This window comes from Equus caballus, chromosome 2 (assembly GCF_041296265.1).
Source record: "Equus caballus isolate H_3958 breed thoroughbred chromosome 2, TB-T2T, whole genome shotgun sequence".
Classification (NCBI taxonomy): domain Eukaryota; kingdom Metazoa; phylum Chordata; class Mammalia; order Perissodactyla; family Equidae; genus Equus; species Equus caballus.
This window is the reverse complement of record NC_091685.1, coordinates 52,390,430-52,405,301: the sequence shown is the minus strand read 5'-3', so window position 1 is coordinate 52,405,301 and position 14,872 is coordinate 52,390,430. Positions and strand designations below refer to the sequence as shown.

The following is a 14,872-nucleotide window of genomic DNA, read 5'->3' as shown; positions in this document are numbered from 1 at the left end:
GGAGTGAGAGGATGATTAAGGTTCAAGAAACCACAGTAGTGGCTGGTGCCAATCTTCACATGCGCTCCTCTCCACCATCTACCCTGTCCCTCAGGTGAGGACCAGTCCCAGAGGGTCAGCTCATGAATCTCTAGATGCATGCTCCATTCCTGACCCCTTCTACCCCCATCCCCAAGCACATGCTCCACGAGGTCAGTGAGGGGTCATTGCTGAGATTCTCCACCTCATGGGGTCCAGGTCACAGGTGCTCTATCCCAGTCACCTACCACTTCTATGTTCGGGCGTTGGGATCAGAGTGACCCTGAATCAAAAAGGTAAACACCTGACTCTCATACAAGTATAGAATGAACCAGTGTAAAATATTTTATTCAACTCATACATTAGTGAGGAGACCAGTAAATGGTAAGGATTGGTCACAGAGCATAGCAAAAATCAAAGTCCTTATATTTCAGCAGGAATAGAAGCTTTGGAGCAAAGTTTTTGAGTGTTGGAGATGCACTGCTTAATCTCTAACAAGAGAGGGATCACATAGGAGGAAAGAATCTGGGTCCTGCACAGAAGGGGACCTGCCTCCATGGGGCCGGTCACTGCTCTGTTCTTGATCCTGATCTAAGAGGAGTTTGATAAGAGACACCCCCTCAGTCCTGACCGCTGAACAGCCAACAGCCACACGATCATGCTCACCCCTGAGGAGGCTGAGCAGAGCATAAAGACTGCCTTTGGGTGGTGGGGAGGCAACATGAGGGGCCACCTGGCCTGACCCTAAGGCAAGGGGAGAGTGGACAGAGCAGTGGGGACCAGAGCTGTTTCTAATTGGCTTTAGTCACTGTGTCACACCTGATGAATCATGGCCTGGACACCGGGGGGTGCTCAGTGCTCGTTCCTGAGGTTTTTGTGGCTGATCACAGCTGGGACCAGCCCCCTGGCACTGCCTGGTGCCCTCTGTTCAGGGATCACAGCTGTGAACTCCCCACTCCCTGGCCATTGTTAGGCAGTGAGACCTGAACCAAGGCCCAGTGAGAGATCAGAAAGCTGGGAGGGTCTGATTTGCATGTGTGGGCCCTCCCTCTGTTAGAGTATGAAGAGGGGAAAGGAGAGATCTGGGAGAAGCTCTGCTTCAGTTGTGGGGCCACAGATGGTGGGAATCGGTGATGACCTCCACCATGGCCTGGACCCCTCTCCTCACTCTCATTGTTCTCTGCACAGGTGACTAGACAAGGGGCCCTGGGAAGATACATGTAATCCTGCTTTCTCATCTTGTTTCTAGACCCCAGCATCACCATCTCTGTGTCTTTCCCTCTTCTAGGATCCTGGGCCCAGTTTGTGCTGACTCAGCCGGCCTCAGTCTCTGGGAACCTGGGCCAGAGGGTCACCATCTCCTGCACTGGAAGCAGCTCCAACATTGGTGATTATGATGTGCACTGGTACCAACAGCTCCCGGGAATGGCCCCCAAACTCATCATCTATGATAACAGCAAACGGCCATCTGGGGTCCCAGAATGATTCTCTGGCTCCAAGTCTGGCAACTCGGCCACCCTGACCATCACTGGGCTCAAGTCTGAGGACGACGCTGATTATTACTGTGAGTGCTATGATGACAGCCTGAGTGCTCACACAGTGCTCCAGGCCTGTGGGGAAGTGAGACAGAAACCTGCTTCCCTGCTCAGCCCCCACTCCTCGGCCACGTCAGCTGCTTCCTTGGTTTCTTTGGCCCCAAACTTTCTATGACTCAATCCAGGGTGCTTTGTTTAGAGACTGTGTCCTCGCCCTCTCCAATTCTTCCCCTGCTGCCTGTGTCTGGTTTCAACACATTATTGATTTTCTCAAATCGAGCAGACATTCCTGGATGTGGGGGCAGGCTGCGCTGGCCACAGCATCCATGCAGTGTGTTAGTCTGGCAGGGCTGCCACAGTGCAAAAACATAGATGAGTTGGCTTAATCCAAAGAAAGGTATTTTCTCACAGTTCTGCGGGCTGGAAGTCCAAGATCAAGGTGCTGGCAGGTTTGTTTTTCCTGAGGCCATCCTCCTTGGCCCACAGATGTGTACATTCTTACTGTCTCCTCACATGGCTTTTTCTCTGTGTACTTACCCCTGGTTTCTCTTCCTCTTTTCAGAAGACACCAGCCCTACTTGCTTAGGAGAACCCCCCATGAACTCTTTCACCTTAACTACCTCCTTTAATGCCTTATATCCAAAGACAGTCACACTGGGGGTTAGAGTCTCAACATAGGATTTTGAAGGACACAGTTCAGTCCATATCAAGGGGTCAGAAAAGAACCAAGGACACAGAGTCCAGCTATGTTTGACTCAGGATGACTGTCCAGATGATGTGCATCCACACAATTTATTGAACACCTATTATGTGTCAGACTTTGGTTAGGAGCTTAGGATAGTAGGTGGAAAATATGGGAAAGTCCCCATGCTCAGGAAGCTGACACTCTCAGGGGAAGAGAGAGAACAAACAAAACATGCTTTGAAAGAAAGATGTCCTGGGAGAGTGAGGAGATGCGTGGTGGTTGGTGGAGATGGGAGAATTGGGGGGGGGGGTGAACAAGGAAACAGCAGAATGCGATTAAGTGTATTTAATCCAGGTGCTGCATAGAAGGTGAACTAGGAGGAGGGGAGAGTGAAGGCAGGGACCAGGTGGGGGTGTGGATGATACAATGTCAGACTAGGAGCCCTGGAGGAGGGCAGGAGCAGGTGGGATGGAGAAGAAAGGTCAAGGTCCCCATGTCTTGAAGGTAGGAGGGACTGAAGAATGGAAATGGGAAAGAGAGGAACCGAGGCTGGGCTCTTGGGAAACAGTGCGGGATGTAAGTGAGTCGATTACTTGAGACAACATGATGACCCCATATATTTATGACAGGATTATTTAAACCTTATATTTTCAGGAGACATGATCAGCTCCTGAGAAATGGGACTGTTCACACGAAGTCCTAGGAATGCACGTCTCCGGTTTACTTTCATCTCACATTTGATGTAAACTACACCTGTGCCTGTTAAACTTTATCATGTTGTTGGAGGAATAGAATGTGAAGGATGAACTCAGTCCCCTCGTTCGCAATGCTGCCCCCATATTAGAAATCTTCCACTTTGGAAAAGATGAAAACCAACCACAATTTCCACCAGGTTACTTAATTTTAAACTCAATAAGTGGGATTCTGTAATAGGTTTGTGTTTACATGCTTCCAGAGAGTTCTTTTATGTATCATGAATAGATAACCCCTAATTGGCTACATCTGTCATTCTGTTGATGAGAAAAATGAGCCAAGAGGAATGGACAGGCTGATGATGCTGAGACTCATTTGCAGATGCAACCCCAGGCCTCAGAGCAGGGGGTCTGTTCTCCCACTGGGCAGGGTCAAGGCAGACTTGTCCACACATCCTGATCCCAGTCATCCCCTGGGGGACGGGGAAGGATGTGCTGGGAAGCAGGTGTTAGGATGGGCTCATTAGGTCCCAGGATGAACACAGTCTAGGAGGAGAAATATAGAAAACTCTACTAGAAATCAACATGTGATGGATGCACCTAGAGAAAGACAGCCCTTCACTGCAGGGATGAGGAGGGGGGAAGGACTTAGGCAATGCTTTACATTAGAACCAAATGAAAATAGTGAGAGGATTTTTCTAAGATATGTATGTCATGCTATCACTAGGTTAATCCGTTCATTCAGAAGATATGATTTTCCAGAAGTTCAATCAGTCCCTTCAATTGTTAAACACATATGAGCTAAAGTGAGTTTAAAGTGGCCCTGAGCCAGGTGCAGGGACCCCCGTCACGTAGGAGAGAACCTCATCTTGCAGGGGCTTTCAACCTGGCTGCTTAACAGTCTTTGGTCTGGAGAACTCTCTCCGAGGAAGGAGGGACAGAGGGATACTTTGGTCTGTTTAGAACCAGAAATTCAGGATGGGCTACAAAGTTTGGATTGTGGTATCAGGAAGACAAATGGCAAAATTTCACAAGGACCAACTGTAAGCAGGGCTGATGAACGCTGCTGGATTCTCTGTGATTGTCTCTACGTCCTCCATGAGTATATAGAGAGTCTCCAGGCTGTTTTCCCACATGGTCCAAACTTACCTCTGCAGTTCCAGGCATCATATCCACACAACAATCAGTCCATAAGGAGAGAGACTTGCCCTCCCTGTTCCACTGATGAGGAAATCAGCTTTCAGGAGGGCTGGACGAGCTCACTTACACCATCACCAGCTCCACCATGGTGAGCAGGGAGGGGATTGTCTGACTGGTTTAGGTAACACAAGGGCTATCCAGGAGCACGTGTGGTCAATCCTAGGCCAACTGCATGTCTGGGAGACTTGGAGTCCAAATAGGAGAAGAAAATGATAGAAGTTTTACCAAATAGGTCTCTAACGTTTCCTCACTCTTCCCTGCACCCTCATCATCAGTTCAGGTTGGGGCATGTACTGTGGACACTCGGATCTGGGAAGGGGACACAGGCCAGACTGTTCCCGTATCATAAAGCCACAGCTTGGCTCCCCGGCCTTTCCGATATTCCTACAAGAGATCAATTCCGGGACAAGACAGATTCATTCCCATCCACAACGTGTTGATCTGAAATTTAGGTAGTCTCATGAGAGGAAGAAAGAAGAAAAAAAAAAGCTTTCTCTTGATGACCTCTTCTTCCCAGGTTTAGTAAGAAGGTAAAGAAGGCTCAAGAAACCTCCATGGTGGCATCTTCCAAAGCTCACCGGACACCTCTCCCCGCCTTCACTCTCTCCAATGTGGACCAGACTCAGGAACCATCACATGAACCAATACCTCTGTCCACATGCTCCACATGGAAGTTCCTTTTGCTCCCAAACCACAGCAACTGCTCCCTTGGCCACCACTGTGTCATTTCTGGGAGTGTCCACGTCACAGAGTAAAGTTCCAAGGGAATGAGAGCACTCAGCCTGATGCTACCTCTGCTGTGACTCTGCCCATCGAGGACATAGAGAAAACTATTAAGAGCCGCAGTTGAACTGTCCTGGTTTTTCCTCCACCTGGACTCTACATGTCAAGGTCCTTCTGGAATGTCCTTTGTCTATCCAATCATATCATGTAATGTCCTCAGACCTAGACTCATTGATTTTTCCCAAATTCTACCATCTCTCTTATGTTCTCATTTCCTTTCCACCAGTCAGCTAATGACCCCAACCAAGCATCTTCAGCCCATTGTCACAAACATGTGTGTCGGGGGTGGAGTTTTAGAAAAATATAGCATCAGAAAATCAAAGTTTTAGTTGTTCCTGGGAATCACTTCAGGACTCGAGAGAAGCGATTCCTGACCTTAAAGATTCCAGTCCTCAGTCACCACAGGGTCAATAGATTAGATAGAAGGATCCTCTCAGAGATCTCAGTAAGTAACCTAAATTGTCAGGGAAAATTTTCCAAAAGTTAAACATATGGAGTAAGAACATGTGTCAAAAATTTATTCAACTTATATTTCATTGAGGAGACTAGTGAGACAGTAATAGATTTTAAAGAGTATTTTCTAAATATAGTACATTTATTCTACCAAGACTGGGCCAAGGAAGCCAGTTTTCTACGTTGGAAATAAACTGGTTAATGTCTTCAAGGGTAATAAATCTATGAGCTTTGGATTTCTCTTCTGTGTAAAAGTCTACAAATTAACATGATTCCATTTACAAGAAAAATATGGAGAAGGGCAGCTAGACTTTAGATTCCTCCATCTTACACTTCCCGTCCGATCTTTCCTAAAGGGGAATCTGCCCTCTCTCTGTTGACTTTCTCACCCACTCTTCACTTCTCACCTTCCTGACATATGGCCTCTCCCTGTCTTCCTTTCCACCACTCCCAGTAGGTCACGCTCAACTAGTGAGCAAGACCCTTCACCTGATAAACCAAACCGCATCTGGGGTTCCTAAGGCACTTGCCCTGCTAAGTAATCCGATTTTTCCTAGTAGCCCATATCTCCGGGGTCATGTTATTTATCTCTGTCTTCCTCTGTTTGTATCCACTTTTTGGACTTCTCTACATCTTCACCTAAACCCAGGGAATCTTCAAGTCCTGCCCATGTCCTCTCAGCTCTCGTGTTGTCTCTGACTCCCTGCTCCCCTGTGATCCCACAAACCTTCAATCCCCCACAGACCCATGAGTGCAGCAGTGTCTGCTCTGGTCTCCTGCCTCCAGTGGTGAAAGTGAGGAAAGGAGACCCCCTGTATCCCTCCCACCGTCGTGTTTCTTCTTCAGGTTCAGCTCTATGAGCAGGGATGAGGCTGTCTAGCACAGCCTAGAATTCCACTGCCAACCCCCAGACTCAACACCAGATCGGTGTTCAGTAAACATTTGCTATTGAAGACATGCTCCTCACTACACAGGCCGAGTAGTACTGGATCAGGATGGGGCCTGAACTGGGAGAGAGTCAGCTGTGCCCGTGCTCCTCTCTCTGCCCTGAGCCTGAGAGCTGAGGGGGCCCCACCAGGGAGAGAGCATCCATGGGGAGAGGGGACACAGGCAGCCTCATCCTGTGTGTGAGAGACTAGGCAGACCAGCAAATCCTTGTTTATTGAAGTGGAAGGAAAAGCAAAATAAAATTCACAATGAACATTTCTGCATCATCAGAAAGGAAGCAGTGCCAAAAAAACTCAAGGTGCAAATATTTTGTAAAAATTAATTTCTGCTCAATAATGAAGAAAATTTCATAAAGTCCCTGTTGTGTGATTTAATCAAAATTGTTTAAAAATAACAAAACTTACAGAGAAAATAATATTTCAAGAGGTGGTATCATTGTAAATGCAAAATTAAAATAGAACTTTTTTCCCCCAGGAAAATTCATTGACTACTCTTGATTAAATAATGACTTTAGATTTTCACTAATCCATTTAAACATTTTGGTGTATTAATATCTCAAGATAACGCAACCCCACTGTAACACACAGAGAGCGCACCAAACTGACGGCCAGGATGTGCTCTCTGCCCCTAACAACTCCCCAGACTCAAGTGAGCTAAGAGTCTGGTGCATAGAATTCTCAAAGTTTTCTGGCTATAGAAATCTTATTATTTGATCTTATTATCTGCTTATTTTGTTTTACGTTATTTTGGTAAAAGTTTTTGTTTTTTTTGTTTTACTTTTGGCTGGAGGTGATCTTTCTGGCAAAATCATGTAGAGTGGACATTTTGCCAGATAAAAGCATATAAATCGTTCTCGTTTTTAACCTCCCCACCCCTGCCCAGAGCATTGGTTCTTGAGTATGAACGACACTCTTTTCAAAACTCTCTAATAGGAAAGATTGATCCTAATAGCTACACATGTCACATTCCCCTGGGCCCAGGCTCTGTTCACAATGATTCAGAGGTTTGAGGAAAATGCTTCAAAGAATGTCATTTGTGATGACTTCCTGAAGAAAAGACATGGACTTTTTCCCAGATCTTTCCTCAGGAGTGCTCCTCACATCCCTTCTCCTCTCCCGACCTCTCTGGTCCCTTAGTTCCTAAGGACCCTCGAGTTTCCTGACTCTTCCAGCCACAGGAGTCCCTTCCCCTTCTCCTCCCTGGGCTTCTCCTCATTCCCCAGGGAGCTACCCAGTGTGCACCTTCATCCTCGAAACTCTCACCCCCGTGTGTCCTCTGTGCACATCTAGTGAGGGATCAGGCAGGAGGAAAGGGACCTGGATTCCTGAGCAGCCTGGGAAGTGACTTCATGGCTGACCTGTCCCTGTTCTCAGCTAATGAATGTTTTCCTTCATGTAGGGTTTGCATATGAGGCCCCTTCCCCTGAGGACTCCTTGCAAAGGGGGTGAATTCTGTCTCTGATTCCTGCTGAGGAGGCCCAAGCAGACAACGACAGACTGAAATGAGGTGGGAGGCTGCCCCTGAGGAGGGCCTCGCTCTGCCCTCAGGGAATGGCAGTGATCAAAGCAGTGGGGGAGGCAGGAGCCTCTGGCAGGGTCACCTGTCCTCTGGTCACAGATATGATGGACCTGGGCCTGGGTCAGCAGGGGCACTGTAGGCTTGCTGCCAAGGGATCTTTGAGAGCTGGGAAACCAGACACCTGTCCCCTGGTCTCTGCTCACTGCCCCCTGGGCCCAGGAGCTGGATGTCTCGGGGTTCCTGGTGATTCTCAGCCCAGTCTCAGCCCAGGTCTACCCCTCCCAGAAATAATGATCTCAGGACATTGTGTGTGTGGTGGGAGAGGCAAACATGAACCGAGGAGGTGTTTGGTTGGCCAGGAGAAGAGGAGCAAATTTGTATGAAGGGCTCTATTCTCTGGGGATTGAGGAGGATGAGAGAGACCTGCAGCATTTCCATCTCAGCAGAGCTCTGGGGCGTCTGCACTACGGCCTGGATTCCACTCTCCTCCCCTTCCTCCTGCACTGCTCAGGTCAGGACAGTCCTGATTCCCCAGCCCACTAAACTACCTCCCAACCACATGGAGGAAATGTCTCGCCCTCTTTCCCTCCCTCCACCATAATGGCTGTTTGTGTTTCCAGACTCAGTCAGCCTGTGTGACTCAGTTACTCTCTGCGTCTGCCTCCCTGGGAGCTTTGGCCATGCTCAACTGCACCCTGAGCAGTGAGCAGAGCACCTTCTACATCGGATGGAATCAACAGCACCCTAGGAAGACCCCTCAGGATGTGACGTGCCTGAAGAGTGAAGGAAGCCACAGCAAGGGGGATGGAATTCCTGATCATTTCTGGGGCTCCAGCTCTGGGGCTGACCGCTACTCAACCATCCCCACCAGCCAGTCTGTGGAGCATCTCACAGCATTGCTGTGTCATTTATTGAAGCAACAGTGATCCAGATGAATGGGGAAGTGGGATGATCCTGTTTCTTCTGACCTGCTACCGACACTGTCACATGGCTCCCAGAAAGAGTGTCTGGTGTCCTGACTATCAAAAGTGTTGGATTTTTTCTTATTGTTTCTCCAGGGAAGAGCAAGGCATATAGCTTCCTACCATGAGCTCCCCAGGCAGCAGGCGGCTGGAAAGCTGCTACAGAGTGACCTGGTCCTGCAGTAATGGTGCAAATGTAGAAAGCAAACCTGGTGCACCCTGCTGTCTCGTGCGGTGTCATTCCCTAGGGGAGCATGAATACTCTCCTCTCCAGGCGGAAACCCCAGGATGACGCCCCTCACTCCTGCCTCACTGGAGTTCATTGGAGTGACCATCTTAGAGGTAACTCGCTGATCTTCTGGACCAAGGATTTTAGAACTCTCACAATAAACTTGAAAGCACATGCTAATTTAAGGAGGAGAGAAAGAGACAGAGGCAGAGAGACATAGGAACAGTAAGAATGGTGGGAGTAAACGCACTTGACTCTTTCTTATATCTTGAGACATTTTATCTCAGGTGTCCAGGACGTGGGTTTGGTGAGTGAGAGAGAAGGAGGAGGGACCGACCCCATCACAGTGAAGAAAAGAGGTGCTAATCCAGAAAAATGAGGGAGAAATGAGAAAGATGCATTAAGGCCACCTTGACACCCCTGAGACTGAAAGGCAGGACTCTGTGACCTGTTGAAAAGCACGCACTCCAGCCTCAGAGGCGGCCGGTGCAGCCGGAATCCTGCCTGCCCTTTCCTCCCCTCGCTCATCCACGGCCTGGCTCAGTGCTCACTGGGACCCACAGGGGGTGACTTCCTACCGCCCCTGGGGCCTGGGGACAGATGGTGCCCAAGGGACTGAGAGAGCCCTAGTTCCCTTGGAGCTTGGGTGACAAAAGACACACAGACTTGGGACAGCTCTGTCTGCACTGTGAGTCCTCAACAGGCCTGGGTGTGTCCACCATGGCCTGGTCACTTCTCCTCACCTTCCACACTAACTGCCCAGATGTCATATGACACATGTGTGACCAAAATGGCTACATCAAAAGTACGTTAATAATCACTATTTTCACATAAAAAGAGAAACAATCCATTAAAATGGGCAAAAGATCTGAACAAACAATTCACAAAGGAAAATAAATAATAAAAAATTTTAAAAAGTGCTTGGCCTTATAAGTCATCAGCAAAAGGGAAATTCCAACTATAATGAGACCTGGACCAAAAGGTGGCCCATAGTGAGCCAATTAGCACAATCAGAGCTGCCTCGGCTTAATGGAGAGGAAGGAATATGCACCTACAGAAATTATGCACCTACTTGGGGCCGGCCTGGTGGCGCAGTGGTTGAATTTGCACCTTCCAATTTGACGTCCCTGGGTTCGCTGATTTGGATCCTGGGTGTGGACATGGCACCTCTCAGCAAGCCATGCTGTGGCAGGGGTCCCACATATAAAGTAGCAGAAGATGGGCACGGGTCTTAGCTCAGGGCCAGTCTTCCTCAGCAACAAGAGGAGGATTGGCAGCAGATGTTAGCTCAGGGTCAATATTCCTCAAAAAAAAAAAAAAAAACGAAAAAGAAACTATGCACCTACAGAAACTGATGGAATGAGAAAGTCTAACAAACCAAATGTTGACAGGGATGTGGGGCCAGAGGAACTCACCTATATTACTCATTTGGAATGTGAGATGCTTTGAAAACTTTTGCCAATTTCTGATAAATTGAAATCTAAACATTTAGTTTGACTCAGCTTTTCCAGTTTTATATATTTAAGCAAAACAAAAAAGAAAGAAAGAAAACAATGTCATAAAGGGAAATATGTAAGAATGCTCACGCTGGAAAAGACCTTTTAGTTGCAACACCAAAAGCTCCAACCAAAAAAAGAAAAACCAAAAAAACAAATTGATAATTTGGAATTCATCAAAAATGAAATACCCTTTACTTGAAAGTCACTGCTAATAGAAGGACAAGACAGCCATCGACTGGGAGAATATGCATGCAAATCACTTACCTAATAAAGGACTTGTGTGGATAATATGTTGCAGAGTTCTTTCCATTCAATAATTACAGGAGAGTTCAATTTAAAATTAGGAAAGATATTTCAACAGACACTGCACCAAAGATGATACATGATAGCAAATAAGCTCATGAAAAATTTTTCAACATCATTATATATTATGGAAATGCAAATTAAAATGGAAATTATATGCCACTAAACCTGCATGAGAAGGGACAAAAGTACAATACTGAGAGGAGGCGGCACAGCTACTCTCACACGGCTGGTGGGAGCACAGAATCGACAAACTAGTTAGGAAAACAGTTGAGCAGTTTCTAAAAGGGGTAAATATATAGCTTCTTAAGACCCAGCTGCTCTGTTTCCCCAAGAAAAAATAAAGTGCATACTCATTCAAAGACTTGTACACAAATACTCAGCAGGTTTATTCATTTATAACATAAAGTTACATATTAAATTTTATTTTAACTACTTAATATATGAAATTCACATATTAAATAAATGCAAACAAATAAATTTACTTCTAACATAAATAACGGCTTTATGTATAAATAGCCCAAAGTGTAAAAGACCCAAACGCTCATGAATAGTCGGATGGAGAAGCAGACTGCGGCCCGTCCATACTGTGTGCCCAGGAATGGCCTGTGGATAACTGTGAAAACAGGGATGGGTGTCAAAATACATATGCTCAATGAAGGAAGCCAGACAAGTAAAGCTGGGAAACCAGAACAAAGATTTGAATTATATAAAATTCTACACAATGGACATTAATTTATAAAGACAAAAGCAGATCAGCAATCACCTAGGGATTGGGGAGGGGATGGCGGGATGGAGTGGTTTCAAACTGGTGATGTCAACATAATGACAGATACAGTCATTGCCTTGACGGTGGTGATGGATTCACCAGTGTGTTCATATGTTCATGAGAGCTTGCCAAATTACACACTTTAAAATGGCAGTTGATTATTTGAAAATTAAACCTCACTAAAGCTGTCATAAATACATCTCAATCCCTTCTTGGTGAAAGAAAAAGTTCTTTCGAATCGGGCTCCAGCTCTCCTCAGAGCCACAGCTTCAGTGCCGTAGACCACTGCAAAGGTCCCCTGTATGGTTTGCCACCCAACCACCAACCTAGTCTACTTAATGTCCCTGAGTATTTGCAAACACTGCCGATCTTCCAAGAATCAAGCACATTTCCTAGGAACAGTTATTGCTTTGTTTGTCCACCAGCAGAACCCCGGTCTCCATTCAGACCCAGGGCTCCAGTGGCTCCTTCATGTGGCCCCTGTGGAAGGAGCTGCTCGGGTCTTGCTCCCAGAGCCCTCTGCCTCCTCACTCACTGCAGACTCAGTCTCACTGTCCTGTGGTCAGATTTCCACATCTCTTCCTCCTAGCAGGCCAGGAAGCCCACAGTTAAACAGGTTGTTTATCAATATCACTTACGTGGGGGCAGAGCACGGGGTGTGGCGCATGGATGTTTGTGGACCCACAGTGACCAGGCTGTCAAGTCAGTGTCCCTGACATTATTTCCAACCTGAGACTGAAGTTAGAACAGTGAGCAGCAAGGGGCGCTGTGGGTCTTCCCCAAGGTTGCACCTTGGGTGCCCCCTGCTGTGTAATCCCTCAAATCCTCCAGGGCTGGGACATTGGTGCTTGTGTTTGCTGAGGGGTCTCAGTAGCTGTGTCCTCTCTGCTCACAGGTCTGAGTAAGGTCCCTCAGCTGCTTCCTCCCTGGTCCCTCTGATGGGGCAAACTCTGAACTCACCCATCAGCTCCTCCATCTAAGGAATCAAGCTCAGACTCAGCTGGTTCTCAGGACAAAAGTGGGATCATCATTAGGGGGGACAAATTTATGTGAGCAGCCCCTTCTCTTTCAGGTCAATGGAGAAGAGCAAAGATTTGGGGGCCACCCAGCCCTGATCTGGGACCCCAGCAGGCTGTGTGCACCACTCCTCTCCTCCTCATGTGTGCCGGGACTCCTCTCCTCCTCATGCCTCTCTCTCCCTGCACAGGTAGGGACAGTCTGCAGTGTCCAGAGTCAGCTCCTGAGCCTGTGTCAGCCCCCTGTGGCTGAGACCCTCTAGCTGCTTAACCTTAGTCTCTGCCTCATCATCCACGGGTGTCTGTGTCTGCAGGTTCCCTCTCCCGGCCAGTGCTGACTCAGCCACCTTGCCTCTGCATCACCTGGAGCGTATGCCAGACTCACCTGCACTGCCAGCAGTGACATCAGTGTTGGTGGATACAGGATATTCTGGACCAGCCAAAGCCAGGGAGCCCCCAGGTATCTCTTGCTCTGCCACACAGACTCAAATGAGCATCAGGGCCCAGGATCCCCAGCCACTTCTCTGGATCCAAAGATGACACAACTAACTCTGGTGTTCTGCTCGTCCCCGGGCTGCGACCTGAGGACGAGACTCACTATTACTGTAACACATGGCCCGGCGTCACTAATGCTCACATGTGCTCCAGACCCCCGAGGACGTGAGACACAAACCGCCCCCCCCACTCTCCTGGCCTGGTGCGCTCGCCCCTCTGGTGTCTCAGGAGATGGCTTCTGCTGTCACATCTTAGACAAGACCTGATTTTCCTAGAACCAGAACAGTTGACAAAGTCATACCCTTTTCTTCATATCATGAAGAATATCATTGCTAATATATTCTTATCCAACTCATGTTTGCATAGACAAAAATTGCTTGTTGAGAGAGAAGATTCTCTCAGTGGAGACATTTGAGGAGGCCAAAAGAGATCGAGTCTGCCCATGCCCAGCGCAGGGTCGAGTGACTGCGATATGCTTCCGGTCTGACTGTTTCAGTTTGGATTTTGTGATAAAATGCCAAGATGCAGAAATTAATTGTATTCTATATAGCAGTAATGAACCTTCAATTTTTAAAAGAAAAACAATAACATACAACATTACTAATATTTAATGAAACGTGGATATATCTGAGAAAAATTGCAGATCTTGTATACTGAAAATTACAAAACCTTTCAAGAGAAATTTAAAAAATAAATGAATGAATAGATATTCCTAGTTTCTGGGTCAAAAAACTGACTGTCACTAAGATAACAGTTCTTCCCGAAATGATCCAAAGACTCGCTGCAAGGTCTTCAGGTAAAAAATGTAATCATGATGAACCATGAGGGAGAAGATCTCAGCAAAGAAAGAAAATGCTAAGAGCAGACATAAATGGCCCACAGCCCTGGGATGCTCCTTCTCTCCCTCCCGGGGAGCCGATCCATCTGGGAAGGGAGGGGTGAAGCATCATCTTTGAACTCCAGGAACAGAGAGGTTGTTTTCGATGATCAAGGTGAGGCAAGGAGAGCAGCGTTAGTCCCAGAAGAGTCAGAGGCCAGGTGGGGAAGCTTCTCTGAGGGCTGACGGGCAGAGGGTGGGGGCAGCAGGCCAGGGCTGGATGCCACTGGGCCCTGAGCCCGTGCTGGCACCCACCATGTGCGCCGGGGGTGATGGGTTTCTTGTTGTCGCCTCACCACAAGGAGCACCTTCTGATCTGTCACCTGTGCATGAGGATTGTGACCCAGCGGCTCTAAAGAAGAAGGTGCTCCCAGGGTCCCTGACATCATTTCCAACGCTCAGAAGTGGAACCTGCATCCATGAATCCTGGACAGGAAACCCAAAGGCTCTTCTCACAAAATCATGGATTACTGGCGATAGCTGCCTGGCCTGTCGCAGAAAGAGTGTGAATCTGTCCTTCAACAAATGGGGCGCCGACAGCCTGGTCTCGTGGGGTTGTGTACAGTGCACAACCATCCAGGAATATTCCTGGACCTCTGCTTCCCTGTGACCACGACCTCCTGAGGTCTGTGTAGGGCCCAGAGCACAGGCTGCCCTTGTGCCACCGCGTATCACAGATTGTTCCACAGGACAGGACCCTGCAAAGGGCCAGAACGAGTGAAGAGCAGGCAGAGATTTGGATGAAGGGCTGTGTACGACTTATGGTTCTCCTGAGCACAGAATCAGTAGGATGTGTGTCTCTCTCTCTTTATCCATGTATCTATGTATGTATCTGACTATCATCTATCCATCTACCTATGTGTGTATGTATGTGTGTATCTATCTATGGA

The 14,872-nt window shown here is 47.7% G+C and overlaps 1 protein-coding gene across 1 annotated transcript in view; it reads left to right on the top strand.

The window, feature by feature from the left end:
• LOC100053822 (rho GTPase-activating protein 20-like) overlaps nt 1–14,872 on the top strand; it is an 86,827-nt gene that overhangs the window by 21,086 nt on the left and 50,869 nt on the right. Inside the window, exons 2-4 of the mRNA XM_070261162.1 lie at nt 1,307–1,582; nt 12,667–12,801; nt 12,925–13,070. The gene's annotated coding sequence lies outside the window, so the exon portion shown is untranslated. The remainder of the gene's footprint in view (nt 1–1,306; nt 1,583–12,666; nt 12,802–12,924; nt 13,071–14,872) is intronic.